The sequence below is a fragment of the Budorcas taxicolor genome, chromosome 13, assembly GCF_023091745.1.
Source record: "Budorcas taxicolor isolate Tak-1 chromosome 13, Takin1.1, whole genome shotgun sequence".
NCBI classification, from domain to species: domain Eukaryota; kingdom Metazoa; phylum Chordata; class Mammalia; order Artiodactyla; family Bovidae; genus Budorcas; species Budorcas taxicolor.
Window position 1 is genome coordinate 38,597,685 of NC_068922.1, and position 18,486 is coordinate 38,616,170.

At 47.3% G+C, this 18,486-nt stretch overlaps 1 long non-coding RNA gene across 1 annotated transcript; it reads left to right on the top strand.

The window, feature by feature from the left end:
- The first annotated feature begins 3,525 nt into the window (after positions 1-3,525).
- LOC128058013 (uncharacterized) lies at positions 3,526-4,753 on the top strand. The gene is made up of 3 exons (XR_008200385.1): positions 3,526-3,621; positions 4,285-4,413; positions 4,604-4,753. It is a non-coding gene; the product is annotated as an uncharacterized LOC128058013 (long non-coding RNA).
- The last annotated feature ends 13,733 nt before the right edge of the window (positions 4,754-18,486 follow it).

Consider the following 18,486-nt stretch of genomic DNA (forward strand, 5'->3'; position numbering starts at 1 on the left):
CCTAAAAAGGGCACCTGAAACAGCATCAAGAACTTGTAGATATAAAGGAGCAACTGATGGGGATAAGGGATGTCTCCATGGCAACATGCTCAGTTCAACGTTTACCTGAGTATCCTGCAAGTTGGAGAGACGACACCAAAGACCAGATAGCCCCCTCCCCAGTAATGGCACTGCTTTAACCCCCAAAACTTACATATGATATCCATGGGAAAGAAGTGACCCCAAATTGACTAAGGTAATGTTTTTGCTATCTATGCTGAATTGGGACTTAAAGTAGAAATTAAAGCAAGTCATAGAAAAATAGAAACAGTTATCTGTTCAATTGTGCCAGGGAAAATTGGGAAAGCTTTGGAATTGGTGAGAAAGATCACTGAATATCCTGTCTAGGGCCACCCTTCCTGGCTATCTCTGCCTTTTATTGTAGAGCTATCTTGCAGCTCTATAAGTTAAGCCAAACTATAGTAATTCAAATGATTCTTGTCCACAGAAATATAAATAAATTGTGTCTGATGGAGGTGTAATTAATTATTGCTCAGTGGGCATTGGCCAGTTTTGTACCTCTTTGAAAATTCATTTCAGGATTTATAGTGTGGGTGTTTTCTTGAATTCTCTTGTGAGCCAATTATAGTGCAAAGATCTAGATATGCCAATTGAAAGGGCGAGATTTTCAGTGGATCAAAAAACAAGACCCAACTATATGTTGCCTATAAGAAGTCCACTTTAAATATAAAGGTGTATAAAGACTGAAAGTAAAAAGACGGAGAAAGATATATCATGCCAATATTGATCAAAGAAAAGTGGGAGTAGCTACATTAACTTCAGACAGAGTAGACTTCAGAGCTTCTAGTGGTAAAGAACCCACCTGCCAATGTAGGAGACATAAGAGACGTGGGTTTGACCCCTGGGCTGGGAAGATCCTCTGGAGGAGGACATGGCAACCCACTCCAGTATTCTTGCCTGGAGAATCCCATGGGCAGAGGAGCCTGGTGGGCTCTGGTCCAAAGGATCGCAAATTGTCGACCAGGACTGAAACCACTTAGCACAGAGCACACACAGACTTCAGAGCATGGAAAATCATCAAGGATAAAGAAGTTTCCATAATAAAGAAGTAGTCAGTTCTCCAAGAGACACAGCAATGTTTAATGTTTGGGTTGGGTTAAGTCGCTCAGTCATGTCCTACTCTTTACAACCCTGGGGACTGTAACCTACCAGGCTCCTCTGTCCATGGGATTTTCCAGGCAAGAGTACTGGAGTGGGTTGCCATGCCCTTTCCAGGGGATCTTCCTGACCCAGGCAGGGACTGAAGCTGTCTCCCGCATTGCAGGCAGATGCTTTACTGTCTGAGCCACCAGGCAAGCCATGTATAAAAAGAGAGTATCAAACTACATGAAGCAATAACTGATAGAACTGCAAGCAGGACTAGATGAATCCACTGTTACATGGAGTTTAGCACTCTCCATCAGAAATGGACAGATCTGTAAGGCAGAAAATCAGGGCATAGTTAGAACTCAATAGCAGCATCAGTGAACTGGATATAGTGCCCTCTGTGCGCCATTTTATTCAGCACCAGCAGAACATGTGTTCTTCTCAAGTTCTTGTGGAACAGTCATCAGCACAGACCACACTCTGGGGCGTAAAACACCCCTTAACAAATTTAAAGACTAGAAATCATACAGTGTGCAGTCTCAGACCACAGTGCCTTTAGGGTCAGATTTGCCTTTTAGAAGAATCTTTTTGGCCAGTGGAGATGGAGCATGGGAAGGACCCAGAGGCAGAGTGGCCAGGAAGAGGGGGCCAAGAAGGTCCTGGAGCCCTGGGGCGGGATGACAGGAGAGGATGCAGCCGTCTCGGCGGGGAGGGGAGCTCTGGAGATGGAGGTGTTGCAATGGCTTCACCCTTTAAAAACAACAGCAAGGGACTTCCCTGGTGGTCCAGCAGTTAAGAATCTGCCTGTCAATATAGGGGACACTGGTTTGATCCCTGGTCTGGGAAGATTCCACATGCCACAGAGCAACTCAGCCTGTGCACTACGACTCCTGTGCCCTTGCGTTGCAACTCCTGAAGCCCACGTGCTTTGAGTCCAGGCCCCACAACAAGAGAAGCCACTGGAATGAGAAGCCCGCACACCACAGCTAGAGAGTAGCCCCTGCTCACGGCAACTAGAGAAAGCCTGCACAGCAGCGAAGACCCAAGGCAGCCAAAAATAAGTCAGTCAAATAAAATGAACCACAGCAATGCCGTGAGGCGGTTCCTGTTTTTTCTTTTGACTGGAAACTTTTAACGCAACCTCAGATCTATAGAAAAGGTGTAAGAATATTTTTCCCTGCTATTTGAGCATGTTACAGACAGGATATCCCTCTGCCCCATTTTTCTTTAGACTCTAAAGTTTAGAGTATATTTCTCCAAAACAGCAGGAGACCTGGGTTTAATCCCTGGGTTGGGAAGATCCCCTGGAGAAGGGAAAGGCTACCCACTCCAATATTCTGGGCTAGAGAATTCCCTGGACTGTATTATACAGTCCATGGGGTTGCAAAGAGTCCAACACAACAGAGCGACTTTCACTTTCACTTTCTCCAAAACAAAAATATAGAATCACTACCTCATTATAAAAGTTGGGAAATTATACATTTATAAAATACTAGAATGTACATAGGCATCATTGCATTTCTGTCCTTTGTAGTAGAAAACAAAAATGCTGGTTCGGACACTGTAATCTGTTGTCAGTCCTTTAAACCTCTCGCAGTTGGGAACAGACTTCGGAAGTCTTGTCTTTCATCGCCTTGACGTTTCAGAAGCGCGAAGGCCAATTATGTTGTAGGATGTTTCCCATTCTGAGTATCTCTGATGTTTCCCCCGAGATGAAACTCGGGTTGTGCGTTCTTGGCAGGAACTTGCAGACGTGCGGGTGTGTTTTCTCAGGGCGCAACGCCGGGGAGCAGCGACGTAGATCTGTCCCTTTGCGAGAAGTTGACTTTGATCACTCGGGTACGGTGCTGTCTGCCAGGCTTCTTCACTATAAAGTGGCTATTTCCCTCATGTGTCTCGTGGGGATATGCTTTGAGACCAGGAAAACACTCTCCATTCCTCAGGCTTCCCCCTGAAAGGGTTATTTTTAACCCACACTTTTCAGATGCCGACACTGATGCTTGGAGAAATGCAGTGGCTTGCCCAGGTCAGGATGCTCAGCAAGAGCTCGAGTTGGAAGTCCTGACTCTAGATCTCACCTCTATGTCTTCTCTTCTCGTGACTGGACAGTGTCGGCTCCCAAAACCTCCTCTCGGGTACCAGAGGCTGCTGGCGCCTCAGCCATGTCCCCTCAGCCCACCTCTGGGTCCACCTGGGGGCTTCCAGAATGCTTTCTCACCCAGCTGCTAGCGGGGAGCTGAGCTGTATTGGTAGTCTTTTCAGCTTGGTGGTCTAAGGGCGGTAGATGTTTGAAATGACAGCCGTCCCCTGCCACCACCCCCTCACCAATCCTGCCTGCTTTCCCCAGGGCCAGTGTCCCATGAGGACCCAGAAGAGATGCAGGACTTTTCCCACCTGGCCTGGAAGTGACTCAGCATCTCTGCTGCCGTCTGTCTGCCTGTCTGTCCAAGACTTCTGGTCGACCAGAGTCCCTGGGTGAGGCCGGGGTGGGGGCACACTTCTCCCCACCTCTTGGGGTGCTGCTCTGGGAACCGAGTTGCCATGCTGTGAGGAAGCCCAGTGGCCTGGGGGTGGCCGGGGGAGAGGAGCCAAGGCCACTGACTGCACCTGGCTGAGCTTCCAGCTGGCAGGAGCCCTGCCTGGGAACCGTGGGAGTGAGTTGTATAACAGGGGGAGCCTCATCCCCACCCCCGCCCCTGCATGGAGCCGAGACAAGCTGTCCTGTGGCACCCTGTCCAGACTGCAGGTTTGTGAGCAACACAGTTGACTGGTGATTTTTATATATATATATATATATATATATATATATATATATGGGCTTCCCTGGTAGCTCGGCTGGTAAAGAATCTGCCTGCAATGCAGGAGACCCCGGTTCCATCCCTGGGTAGAGAAGATCCACTGGAGAAGGGATAGGCTACCCACCCCAGTATTCTGGCCTGGAGAATTCCATGGACTGTATAGTCCATGGGATCGCAAAGAGTCGGACATGACTGCATGACTTTCGCTTTCACATATATATGTGTGTGTGTTGTGTGTGTGTGTGTGTGTGTGTGTGTGTAATGTCGACCATTTTAAAATTCTTTATTGAATTTGTTACAACATGGCTTCTGTTTTACATTTTGGTTTTTTGGCCCCAAGGCATGTGGGATCATAGTTCTGCAACCATGGATCAAACCTGCAACCTCTTCAACCACCGCTAACCACCGGACGACCAGAGAATGCCCTTGACTGGTGGCTTTAAGTCACTGTTTCGCTGAGCAGCAGAAGGTAACCGGAGGTTTATGCCGAGAGAACCTCTTTCTGGGACTGGGCTCACCTGACAAGGCTCCCAGCTGCTCCCCTGGCCTGGGGTGTGTCAGGGACAGAGCACAAAGCTCTCTTGCAGCCGCTGGGTGAGGAGGGTTCACCTGGCGACGACTCACCCACCTTTCGCCATTCCTACCTGCTTCTCCCACAGGCTCTTTCTCCCTTGGAGCAGTGCTCAAAGGCTGGTGGAAAACACATTTGTCACAAAAACAACACTCTGCTCTCAGAGAAGATCCCACCTCCTCCAGTGTCCCAATGAGGAGCAAACAACTTAGATGGGCTCTAGGTCTTTCATAACCGGGCCTGGGTCGTGAGGCTCTTCTGCCAGCTTTCATGGATGGGGACCATGTTTTCCTGCATCCTGCCGTTCCTGGCCGTGAAGCCGCCCCTTGGGTATTCATTCCTCTGCAGGGGGTGTGTTGTTGACTCGTGTTGAGGGTGTGTTTCCAGGGCACAGTGATTTCTTTAGACCCCCTCCCAGAGGTGTCCCACACCCCAGAGGTGTCCACTATGACCCCACTTCTCAGGGCTGGTGGATCTGATTGGGGTGTGTGAGTTTGGGGCAGGGATGCCGAGCCCAGACTGTGTGAGTGTCTGTCTCTGAGGGTGGTGGGGATGGGGAGGTCCGATGGCTCACAGAGAAGATGAGCTGCACACACACAGAAAGAGACGCAGGGCTAAGAGTGAGAAGGAATCCTGCCTGGGTCCCCAGGGCTCCAGCCCTGCCGCCGTTGCTCAGGGCTCCCTGGACCCTGATGCCGGGCCTCCTGTGCCACTGATGCTGGAGTCCACTTCTGTCATTTCCCACCATGTTGTCATGCACAGAGCTGCTTTCCCAGAGTCGCTTTCCTTGGTTTGTGATGTAAAATGGGCCACAAGCCGTCATCTGGGACCAGCTTGCTCGTGTTTGCTGAGCCCATGGCTAGGTTTAGTCAGACAGAGATGAGCAGCACAGGGTCTGGCTCTGTGCTCCATCTTCCCAGTCCCCGTGAGTCTGTAGAGAGCTGCACTGTGGGAAGATCCTCCAACCCCTCAAAGGACAGGGTGCCATGGCAACAGTGAATGCCAGGTCCCGCATGTACCGAATTTCTATGCTTTTAGTTCCAAAGGAGAGAATTTAAAAAAGCCACCTAAATTGGCTTTCTCCCTTCAAAGGTTATGTTCTATTGAGGGAAAAATAAAAACAAAGTCACAGAATTCTCTTTTGCAAGGTACCTTTGCGGTCATAGTGACATTTAGAGTGCGTGGAGAGGTCCAAATAAAAACACAAAATGTGAATAAGACTCTGAACTGACTGGATGAGGACCAAGTAATGCTTTTATTTCAGATTCCATCAATGCCAAGGACAGAGGTTGACTGACAAACTAATTCATTCCTCAAGCAAGCAGTGATCGACTTCCTGCTCTGTCCTAGGAGCCCAGGTCAGACAGAAGGCTGGTGGAGTCTCTTCTTCCACCAGCAGCGTCAACAGAAATGCAGGTGCCCACTGGCTTTTGCTAGGAACTCAGAGAAGCAGAAGAAAGTGTGAGACACTGCTCACCCCCTCCAGGGCTTCATCATCCCAGTCGGCCATGAAAACGTACATAAAATAGTAATAAGCTGCAGCACAAAAACATATTCCAAATTCACATGGGTGGTGCAGATGAGACCTATCTCTGGGACTTCCTGTGGGCTGGGATGATCTGGGAAGGCTTCCTGGAGGAGGTGAGTTTTGCCTTGTCCCTTAAATGAGAGATTTTTGTTGGGCAGAGAGATGGAGGGAGGGTATTCCAAGGAGTGCATGTTGAAGGGGACCTAGTCTGTCCACGTTTCAGCAGCTTGCTTGACTGGCTCCTTGCCTGGGAAGCCAGGTTGGGTGTGGATTGTGGTGGCTCAGGGGCTGGACCTTACTCTTCAGGGAATGGGAAGCCATGACAAGGTTCAGAATCAAGAGTGACGCATGGGACAGTGGGCTCCGTAACGTTCAGCACACCGGGAGCTGACAGCACAGCCAGAGCCATGGCGAGGCCAGATGCCCCAGCCGGATGAGAAACCCTGGTACTCTCCTGAGGGGTAGAACCCTCTGTAAGTGATGTAACAATGAATGCTGGGGTGGAGAGTCTGAAATGACCTCTCCCCCTGGGTCTGCAGGGCACGGTTTTCTTCTGGGAGGCTGACTTTACTATTTGATGTGATGGGGTTCAGGACACGCTCCCCCAAAAGACTGCACCCTGACATATGGGCCCTCCCAAGGTGGAGGAATTAGAGAAATGGCAGAAGCAGGCAGTGTGCTCTGACCTTTCACCCCACCCCCCTTCCCTTCTTCCCTGAAATAGGTCAGAAAACTCCCGTGTGAGAGATGCCCACACTCTGCCAGGAGGAAGGCAGACATTTTTAGCACCAGAAAAGGGAAATTGGGAGTCAAGAAATCAGTGCGAACAAACCCCGTTGAGCTCACTCATCTTCCCACTTACTTCTTCACCGCATGCTGCCCCAGCCCAAACCTCTTGGTGTGGCCGATTCTTCACTGATGTGTTGATTCTTCTTCTACAAGGTGTGAAAGCTGCCTGCTCTGCTGCTCTGGTCACTTCTTCAGGTCTTCATTCTTTTGTGAAAGCTCCCATGTACATGTGAACATTCAAAAAATGTGTTTAAATGTGCCTGCTTTTCTCCTGTTGACTTGTCTTTGTCAGTTTAACTTTTGGACCCAGCCAGGGACCCTGTGAGAGTTGAGGAAAATGTTTTCCTCCTTTACAGACTCCAGTTCATTTGCAGAAACCCCAGTGACCACAGGCATGACCCAGAAGGCCCCAGTGACCACAGCCGTGACCTGGGAGGCTGCAGAAGAGCACGTGAATGGCCTGAGCCAGGCTACTATGGTGTTCGAAAAATGGTGCTGGGCTGCATCCGCCCACGGGGGAGACAAGAGTAGACGTGTTACGCAGAGGACTTGGGAAACTCAGCTGTCGAACCTTGCACATCTCGCGGTGTTGCAGGAGGGGTCAGTGCCCTGTGCGTCTGCCCTCCTGATCACTGTTCTGGGTGTGCTGGGGCCTGCCTGCTGCAAGTACCGGCAGCTCTCCACCAGAGGGCGCTCTCTGGTGGGCTTGGTTAGGGTGGGCAGGTGGAAGTTCGTGTCCCCTGGATGATGGCGTGTGATGGATACACACCTCACGTCCTCTCCCTTGTCCCAAAGACTGGACAGCTCTGTGCCCTGTTGCACTGTGTCTCCCTGACTGCTCGATGTGATGCCCACGGGGTGTCCTGATTCATCTCAGCTTTTTTTATTGGGTGCTTCCCTTCCTGGCCTGCTATCTCCCTTCCTGTAGTGGGACCAGCTTCCAAATAAACTACTTACACTCAAATTTTCACTTCAGGCTCAGTTTCTAGCGGATCCCAGCTGAAGTGAATGAATCAAAACCAGACACCCTAATATCCTGCAGGTCTACCTTTTCCGCTTACATCAGGCACATGGGGAGCCTGCTCTTGAAGTTGAGTCCACTCTGGGTCACTTGTCCAGGTGCGGCTGAGTTACCAGGTACGCCAGGTGTCCAGGTGGCTTGCTATGGGATGTCCCCCAAGTTTCTTGCCTGCTCCCGGCCACTACCTTCACTTTGAGCAGCTGTGTGGGTTGAAGAGGGTGCTGGCTGCCGTGTGACGTTTGGAGGTCAGGCCTGATCTAGGGATGGAATGTAGGTGGCAGCAAAACCTTGGTCATATCTGTTGGAATTTATCCTCTTTTCCTTACTGTGTTGGAGATCAATTTCAGGCTCACTGTGCCGGGGGTTTGAAAGTCTTTTTCTAGTCATGACACAGTCTTCAAAAAGCTAACATCCCCCTCCCTGAACACAGTAGTCTCCACAGCCACGTGGCTTCTGAACTGTTTCCACTGTCAAGTTTGAAAATTTAAAGCCAGCCATGGGATGATTCCAATCAAAGCAAATTAGGGAGGATTCTTCATTCTTACAAATCCATTTGTCTGAGCACAATACTGACACTTTTTGGTGCATGTGAGTAAAGGTAATGTGTTAGCTCCCTTGTTTTTTCTTAGTTTCTCTTTCTGAGCCTGACTCTTTCACAGCTCCTTAGAGAGAAGAGTCAACGGGATGGAATCATTCCTGCTAACTGATCCCCAAGTAGACAACTCAGACCAAGCCAGCAGATGGACCTAGAAAACAGCAGATGTGCATCAAAAAAGTCAGGCAATATATAATTTTGAATTTTTAAGATCAAAAGTGATTCTAAATAACCAGAAGTAAATTGTCCCTTGTGTAGCACAGTTGATTGCCAAAAGACCTTACAAGGACATTTTTCTCAGACAGTTTTTTATCCCAGTGATTAAAAAAAATTTTTTAATTTTATATTGGAGTGTAGCCAGTTAGATTAACAATGTTGTGATAGTTTCAGGTGGACAGCAAAAGGACTCAGCCAAACGTATACATGTATACACTGTCTCCTAAACTTCCCTCCCAGCCAGGCTGCCACATACCACTGAGCAGACTTTCCTATGCTCTAGGTGCTTGTTGGTTCTCCATTTTAAATATAGCACTGTGTACCTGTCCATCACAAACTCCCTAACTATCCCTTCCCCCACCCCCCTAAGTTCATTGTGAGTCTATTTCTGTTTTGTAAATAAGTTCATTTGTATCATTTCTTTTTAGATTTACCATATAAGGAATGCCATAGGCTATTTCTCCTTCTCTTGCTTACTTTACTCAATATGACAATCTATGGCACCCCACTCCAGTACTCTTGCCTGGGAAATCCCATGGACGGAGGAGCCTGGTAGGCTGCAGTCCAGGGGGTCGCGAAGAGCTGGACACGACTGAGCAACTTTGCTTTCACTTTTCACTTTCAAGCACTGGAGAAGGAAATGGCAACCCACTCCAGTATGCTTGCCTGGAGAATCCCAGGGATGGGAGCCTGGTGGGCTGCTGTCTATGGGGTCGCACAGAGTCAGACACGACTGACGTGACTTAGCAGCAGCAGGTCCAATTGTGTTGCTGCAAATGGCATGATTTCATTCTTTTTAATGGCTGAGTAATATTCCAATAATATTTAAAACTTCTCTGTGAGGTCCTAGTTGAGCTCAAGTCTCAACTTCTCTGAGCTTCTAAAATAGACTTTTATAACCTCAGCCACCAGCATGAAATCTTATCTCTTTTTACATTCTTTCTGGACCAATGTTGATTGAGAAGGTAACTTTGAGGACAGAACTTACAGCAGTGATGCAAATATCCAGCCCGTCTCTAAATAGCTTTCGTAATGGATCGGGGGGCTTGGGCAGCCTTTTTCATTCCAGAGACTCCAGTAGAGTCAGAAAATGTATCCGGTACCAGAAGTTCTTGATAACATGCTGAGAAGTGGCGCAAGTCTTTGATGAAGGGTGAAAATGACTTTTGTGGGAGTGTTACCAAGGATTCTTTCTTAACCAATGGAAATTGATAAGAGGCCAGACAGAAAATTCAGCAAAGATTTACTGGGTCCCTGCTGCAGCAGAAGGAAGTGAGAACAGGGTAACAGTTTCCTTGCTCGCTCCCTGAGCCAGGGCGGCAAGTTGGTTCCTTCCATAGAGTGAAGCTGGGGTTTACCCAGGGGTTGGGCCAGACGGGTGGCTTAGGTGGCTTGCCCACCCCCTTAGTGGCGTTGTGTTCAAGGGTCATGCACAATGCCTTGCTTTTCCTCCAGACTCTTCAAAAGTGGCAACTGGGGTTTTTTGGGTCTTTTTGTATTTTGTTGTTCTTAATTTGCCTCAACTGCAATATTGTTGTTGTTGTTCAGTTGCTCAGTCGTGTTCGACTCTTTGCAACCCCGTGAACTGCAGCACTCCAGGCTTCCCTGTCCTTTACCATCTCCTGGAACTTGTTCAAACTCATGTCCGTTGAGTCAGTGTTGCCATCCAACCATCTCATCCCCTGTCGTCCCCTACTCCTCCTGCTTTCAATCTTTCCCAGCATCAGGGTCTTTTCTAATGAGTCAGCTCGTCGCATTAGATGGCCAAAGTATTGAAAATTCAGCTTCAGCATCAGTCCTTCCAGTAAATATTCAGGACTGATTTCCTTTAGGACGGACTGGTTGGATCTCCTTGCAGTGCAACTACAATATGCGTGCAGTTATTTTTAGTCCCCCATAGTTTCTTCGTATTTTGTTGCTCAAGGAGATGTTCGTCCTGCAAGCACAGCAGCGAAGGGTCTCAGGTCCCGACTCCCAGCCTGTCTCAGGAGAAGAGGGGAAAGAGGGGACTGGATAAAAGTACCAGAATGAGTATATCTGTAAACCAGGACCCCTTTTGCACGAGATCTCTAGAGATTACAGAAAAGACATAAAACACATCCATTGCACATCTATAAAATTGCAAGTATTACCTATCATGGACCTGAAATTATGAGGAATGTGTGCAAGTCAGAAGGGAAATGAAATCTGATTGATAGTGGAGTTCAGTAACCAAACCCCATGCAGATGAGATTCTTTAAATGGTAGGGGCAGCTCAGGGGTGCTGCAGGAGGGCTCCAGGAGAGCTCCGAGCTTGAAGCTGAGGAGGCTGGAGAGAGGGATTCTTGGGGTCACCCGTCAAGGTGATTGATAGCATACTGCCAAGCAGCCAAGCACAGCAGGCAGGTGGGAGCAGAGAGTGTGGACTCAGGAAAGAGGGTGGGGTACCAGGTAGCTGCTGATATGATGGGCTGACAAGCTGCTGACACAACTGACATAGTATCTTGATATTTACCGGACACCTGTAGCGTCCCCATCAAAGCTGGAGACAAGACATACGTAGCAAAACTGGTACAACTGTTAAACATTGTACTAGACATCAACGCACTAAGAGAGGGAAAAATGAGATGATATGGTTACCCAGAAAAATCAGAGAAAATCAAGCGACAGATTATTAGAAGTAGGTAGATTTCTATATTGGGCTTCCCTGATGGCTCAGTGACAGGGAAACTGCATGCCAAGCAGGAGATGTGGGTTCCCTCCCTGGGTCGGGAACATCCCCTGGAGAAGGAATTGACAACCCGCTCCAGTATTTTTCCCTGGAAAATCCCATGGATAGAGGAGCCTGGTGATACAACTGAGCGACTAAACAACAGATGTCCATGAAGTGGTCTGGTATCAGAGCAACATAAAAAATCAAAAGATGTCTTTAACATTGGGAACAATAAATTAGAAAATGTAATACTAAATAAGATTCCATAGCCATAAAACTAAAAAATATCTAGTAATAAATATAACAGCATTCAAGATCTACCTGAAAAAATTACAAATTGTCAATAAATGTCATCAGTAGAGATTTGAGTAAGTGAAGAACCCTACCGTTTTTATACTATTTTTCTATTCTCACTAAATTAATCTGTAAATACATACAGGATTTTCAAAAAGCATATGATGAAGTGTATTATAGGGTTCTTGAATTATCGGCTATAAAATATTGATAAATCATGAAAAATATCATATGTATTATATACAATAAATTAGAAGCCAAATGTACAAGTAAGTATAAAAGCAAAAATATAGGAGAAAATATAGGAACATTTGTTAATAATCTTGAGATGGGAAAATTTTCTTAAGCAAGACAAAATGGGTAAGGAATAACTGATAGATCTTGATAGATGACATGAAAATTAAAATTGCAGTGGAGGTGTTAGCACAAAACCATTGAATTACAACAATGTAATGACCAGAAAATAGCTGTAACGTGGGGCGGTTAAATGATTAATACCATGTAAAGCACTCCAAAATGCAATCATGAAGACAAAACAGTGTTATGTAAAAATGAGTGTATCATAAAATTACTACATATTCGGAAGTGTGGACAAAATATTAGTACATTCCACGTTATTTCCCTATGCCTGGTCTTTTATATCCAATTGCGTGCCTGAGTTTTGTCCACTCTAAAAGGCTTGATACAAATGAGTACGTTAAGCAGTTTCTTTAGCTGGATGCCAGTCTCTTTTGGGTAAGATGCCTAGACTTTCCTCCATCCCTGCCTCCTTCCTCCCTAAGGTGCAGCTGAGAGTGTAGACGAAAGAGTGTCTTGTGTGACCTTGCGATGATGAGGACGCACAGAGGGTTTCCCTGTTGACGTCTGGATCCTCCATGACGTTGCCTTCATCCTCGTAATGATGCCTCTCCCGTGCCATGAGGCCAGTGCCCGAGGTTTCCATTCCCATTGGCCTCGAGCTTGGGTCTGCATCTGTCTCTCTCAGCTTGGGCAGCACCTGGGCTCTTTCTGACTAACCAGGCCCCACTGCTGTCCTTCCTATGTCCCCTTTCCCTGAGGTCTCCCTGTGTTCTCAAGCCACGTGCCCATCCAGTAAGTCTCACCCACAAGGAAGAGCTCATCACCTGTCTTCCTCACCCTCTGGCATGCTCCCCATCACCACCTGGAGAGGCTGCAGGGAACTCTGGGCTCCATCCCTGCCATGTGTGGAGTTGCTGAATAAAATGCAGGATGCTGGTCAAATTCAAGTTCCAGATAAACAATGAATAATACTTTTTTTAGTATGAGCATGTCCCAAATATTTCATATCTCAAAAATGTTATAGTGCAGCCTACAGCCAAATTTCAGAATCCTGTGAATGTTAAATTTCACCATAAAGATTTGTTTAGCAAAATTCAGCAGTGGGAAATGCTACTAGACAAACAACTGAGTTCATTTCTAAATCACAAGGAAAGAAAGAGATGGAGGAGAAACCTGTGCACTAAAAGAGACTAACTAGATGTATCCAATCATAATGTGTAGAATGTATTTGGAATCTGTGTGTTTTTTTGTCAATAAATATTTAAACTTCTGAAATGATTGGAAATCGAGAACAGTGGATATTTGCTATTATAAAATCATTGTTATCAATAGTTTTTTGACAAGGTCATGGTAGTGTGCTTATGTTTATTAAATGTTCTTATCTTTTAGAAAAAATTGTATATTTCATAGTTACACTAAAAATTCTTCACTGTTTATCTGAAATTCAGATGTAACTGGGCAGCCTGTAGTTTTGTTTCCTGAGTGTGTCACCACTGGCCATAAGGGAGCCCAGGTTCTCTTGGGAGATTTTAACTCAAGAGCTCCCTTCTTCTGCCTGGCACTTAGCCACCTTGAACTCTGGGTAGATTTGGCCATGCCCACTCCTGTTGAGGCCGAGGGTAAGCATGGGGCCGGCTCCTTCCACAGTCTGTGAGGGAGGCGAGGTTGAGGTTCTGCTATCTTTGGCTTTCTCTGAAGTGTATACACATATAGCCTCCACTCCTTTGACTCAAAGCACCTGAACTAGAAACACGTCTTTCTCTGCTGCGGCTGTCCTGCTTTCTCTTCCCCATCGCCAGGGTCTTCTCTTAGAGCCTCCAGACTCCTGAGGGCGGGAGATGAAGGAATTGAGAAAATCACCTTTTCTCTGCATGAAGCCTGGCTTTGGAGCTCGTTATTTTGTAGTAACTTTGGGCTTCCCAAGTGGCGCCAGTGATAAAGAACCCGCCGGCCAGTGCAGGAGATGTAAGAGACACGGGTTCAATCCCTGGGTCAGGGAGATCCCCTGGAGATGGAGATGGCAACCCATTCCAGTATTCTTGCCTGGAGAATCCCATGGACAAGAGGAGCCTGTTGGGCTACAGTCCATGGGGTGGCAATGAGTCGGACACGACTGAGCACCTTAGGACGTACACTCCCTCATGTTGTCATAACTTAAACATCACATAACAGCTTTCTTTAAAGATAAAGGAAAAATTGCTTGTAAGATTAGAACTTTGCCACAAAGAGAAGGCTGCAAATTTGATTGGAATGCAATGAGCGGCTCTTCTCTGGTGGGGCTCTGCGATCCCAATGCAGGGGGCCCGGGTTCAATTCCTGGTCAGGGAACTAGATCCCACATGCTGCAACTAAGACCCAACACGACTAACTAAATAAATAGATAGGTATTTTAATAAATTTTTTTAATGCAATGAGCAAAAATAACGATTTAAACACAATAAAACTCTTCCTTCCCCATCCCTACCCCCAAACTCTGAACTGGAATCAGGAAAGACAGTAGAAAGGTCAGACTCTGAGCATTAACTCCTGGTATCACCACTGTAGATAATCCTAAAACCCCTCCCTAGTCCCCAGCCCCAAAGGCAGCTGAGTTCTTTCTGCTGACTAGGGAAAGCTGGCTAAGGCATCATTTTCAAGACGTTACAAATGTGATGTACAAATACAAAATGAATGCACGTCCCAGATTTTATTTAGCTCATTAATTACTGAAGGAGTCAGTCAGTTGTTAGATTCAAGTCAGAATGTGAGTTACAGAGTTATATTCTCTTTGGGGCAAAATCTATTTGCATTGTTGTGGACAGGAACGGAGAACAGTGCTGCCAGCTGTCTTTAATTTAACTGCTGGCCCTACAGGTATGTAAAATAGCCTCATCAGTGGAGAGTCAATTAAAGGCACACATCTCTATAGAATCTGATCAGCCCTGGAAGATTCCCTAAGCAGCATCCAGATGCCAAAGAAGGGAGACCCGGGGATCACTTTTGCTTGTTCTCAAATTTGGGGCAATTTTTCCCCTGAACAATTATAATATTCTTCCCAAAATGTTCTACCTATTAAAATACTGAAATATAATAAGTTCAAAGAGGAAATATAAATGGCTAGTCAATATAAGACTAAATATTCAATCTCACCAGTATAGGCATGGGAAACCCATACTGAAACAAGGTAAGAATTTTTATGAGTTACTATCTAGGGTGAGGAAGCAAAGACACCATGCTCTGATGTTGGAAGTGTAAACTGGATATGTTTTCTTGAGTAAAAGTTGATTGTGTTGATTGAAATTTTAAATGCACCCTTCTTTGGCCCAGCCAGCTCACTAATCTATCTCCTAATGAAATATCCACAGACATGCAAATGACCGAACATGAAAGCATCATTAATTCATGTATCAACTATTCACGAAGTGCCTACTCTACGCCAAGCAGGATCCTATGGGGCCTTCTGGTGACTGGCTTCCACCTATATCCTCTGCTTTAGATCCTCTCTGAAGTACCCAGAGAACAGTATTTGATGCAAACTTCCTGAGTTGTTTTGAAGATGGAAAAATCCTTCCCTCCCCCAGTATGGATGATGTTAACTACTTGACCAAGAGTACATAGTCCCAGGCCTTCTGGGGCCTGAGGACCGATACTGTTAATCCCTGTGACCCCCACACTGCTGCTCACTGTCAGTGAATCAGAGAACTGTGTGCAAGCTGATCATAGACTCTGCTGCTCTCCTTCCTCACTTGGATTTTAAAAATGCTTTACCCAAACCCCTTCAGAGAGGTCAGGGCTTTTTAGGCATGAAAAACGGCCCTGCAGTAAACCTTTCTCTGCTCCAAATTCCAACAGTTCAGTTTATTTGGCCACACTGTGCTTTGGGACTTGAATTAACACATACTGTGTGCCAAGCTCAGAGAAGCTTGTGAGAAATCAGTGAACAACCAGGCAAAGATCCCTGCCCTCATGGATCTCAGGGGAATAGACAGGAGGAAATTAATATAAGGGCTATGTTAATTCTCTAGTATTTTAGATGGTAATTAGTATAAGGGAGCAGAAGGGAGGAAAAGGTTTTCTTTGACCCTCTTAGGGTCCTCGGCTGGATCTGAAAATTAAACAGACAAAGCTTAACAGGGCAGAGGCATTTAGATTTATTTAAAATACATGTTATATGGCACAGGACCCTCCATAAGGAAATGAGAACTGGAGGAAACAGGTACGAGTCTTTTGATTCTGGGTGTTTTGAAGAGACAAGTCATGGAGGAATCTGGTACGTTAAGGAGTAAGAAAGACCATGGCCCCACGTCCCCTCTCTCCACACCAGCCCTCCCCAACAGAACTGGGAAGCAGAGAGAACAAGAGCAAGGATGATAGAATCCAACTGGGAAGGCGGAGGCAGCTATTGTTCAGTCTGACTCTTTGTGACCCCATGGACTGCAGCATGCCAGGCTTCACTGTCCTTCACTGTCTCCCAGAGTTTGCTCAGATTCATGTCATTGAGTCAGTGATGCCATCCAACCATCTGATTATCTGTTACCCGCTTCTCCTTCCACCCTCAATCTTTCCCAGCATCAGGGTCTTATCCAATGAGTCAGCTCTTTGCATCAGGTGACCAAAGTATTGGAACTTCAGCTTCAGCATCATCCCTTCCAGTGAATACTCAGGGTTGATTTCCTTTAGGATTGACAGCTTTGATCTTGCTGTCCAAGGGACTCTCAAGAGTCTTCTACAGCACCACAATTTGAAAGCATCAATCCTTCGGTGCTTAGCCTTCTTTATGGTCCAATTCTCACATCCATACATGACTACTGGAAAAACCATAGCTTTGACTATATGGACCTTTGTTGGCAAAGTAATGTCTCTGTTTTTGAAAATGCTGTCTAAGTTTGTCATAGCTTTTCTCCCAAGGAGCAAGCATCTTTTAATTTCATGGCTGCAGTCACCATCTGCAGTGATTTTGGAGCTCAAGAAAATAAAAACTGAGCAGCAGAAAAACCTGGCTCACCCTAAGGGGTTGGGGTGGGTCAGAGGAAAGATATGGGAACCTGGACCCTGGATGGAAGTAGCATTTTCTCCTAATACCTCTTGATGGAAAGTGAGGCGAGGGTGATGTCAGATATTGGGGTTAGCCTTTAGGGTCCCCAGGGAAGTGCTAATTTTGACACATTGTGGAGGATGCAGCTGCTGATTGTCCCCCGAGGAGAACAACCCCGCATCATTCAGATACACGACCAATGCGGTGGGTTCAGTGTTTAACCCCCGGTTTGGGCACCAGCCCCTTGTGTCGCCTTGATCAAATCAGTCTGCTTTCCCCGGCTTCACTTTCCTTCTGGTGGTGAGACCAGGGAGCGGCATGGGTCCCTGTGTCTGTCTGTGGGCCTGCGCTCTCCTCCTGTCCCTGGGCAGCCTCACGCACTTCACTTCAGCCCACGTGTGGCACTGCCCCTTCCTTCCCCATGGTGACAGCTCTCTGGCATCTGTCTGTTCCTATGGTCCCTCTGGAAGGGTTCTTCCTGTTGACTCATGGCATCAGCTTCAGGGCATGAGACAGAGGAGGGTAAGCACCAGGATGCTCCCTGGTGGTGGGGAGAGGGCAAAACCCGAGGGAAAGAACATAGTGATGAACGTGTGGGCGGGGAGCCCATCCATGGGAGGGTAGGTACAACTGAACGGAGATGCTTCTTGTTTTCTCTGCCTGTTCCTCCAGGCACCTCCCCACCACAACTGTGCTGCTCAATTATCTTTGCTGATAGAGATTAATGGTAGTCACTCAGCTCCCCCGAATGAGTGAAAGGAGAAATTGCATGTGAGTCACCCAGGGTCTTTTTCCAAACCTTCCTGGAAACTAAACTGTGCTTTTTACGACCTCTGCGCTTTGCAGGGACGCTAATTTCCCCCGCTGGCCACCATTATGGTGCTTTATACAGAAGAGTAAAACCACAGGGCACATTAACCTCTGCTAATGACACAGTCAGACAGTGGTGCCGCCGTAAGCAGCGCGCTGATGAAACTCAGAAAAAGGAGACACAACCTTAGCTCTCTTATGACGCATGACCTCAGCTTTGCATGGCTCCCTGCCCCCAGGCCCCGTGGCCCATGCGACACTTTGGAGGGTCACAGACAAGGCCGGCTCCGTCCTTCACTCCTGAGGGTGGGAGAGGGGCTGTCACCCCCTGCCTGTGTGGAGCAGGAGGGGGCGTCTGGCCAGTTCTCACAGCCCCACGCTCCCCCTGCTCTGGCCCACACTGCCTCCCCTGGGTTATTGCAGTAGCTTTGGGGTCGGGTGCCTGTGTCTACAGCCCACCCACAGCAGCCAGAGGGACACTTTGACGACATCACGAGATCACATCACATCTCCTCAAAGCCACCCCTCCCTCTGTCCCAGGTGCCCCCACCTCACCCTGCCGTGCTAAGTCACTTCAGGGGTGTCTGAATCTTGGCGACCCTGTCGCTTCCATTGTGTCCGAGTCTGTGTGACCCTACGGACTGTAGCCTGCCGAGCTCCTCTGTCCCAGGGATTCTCCTGGCAAGGATACTGGAGTGGGTTGCCGTGCCCT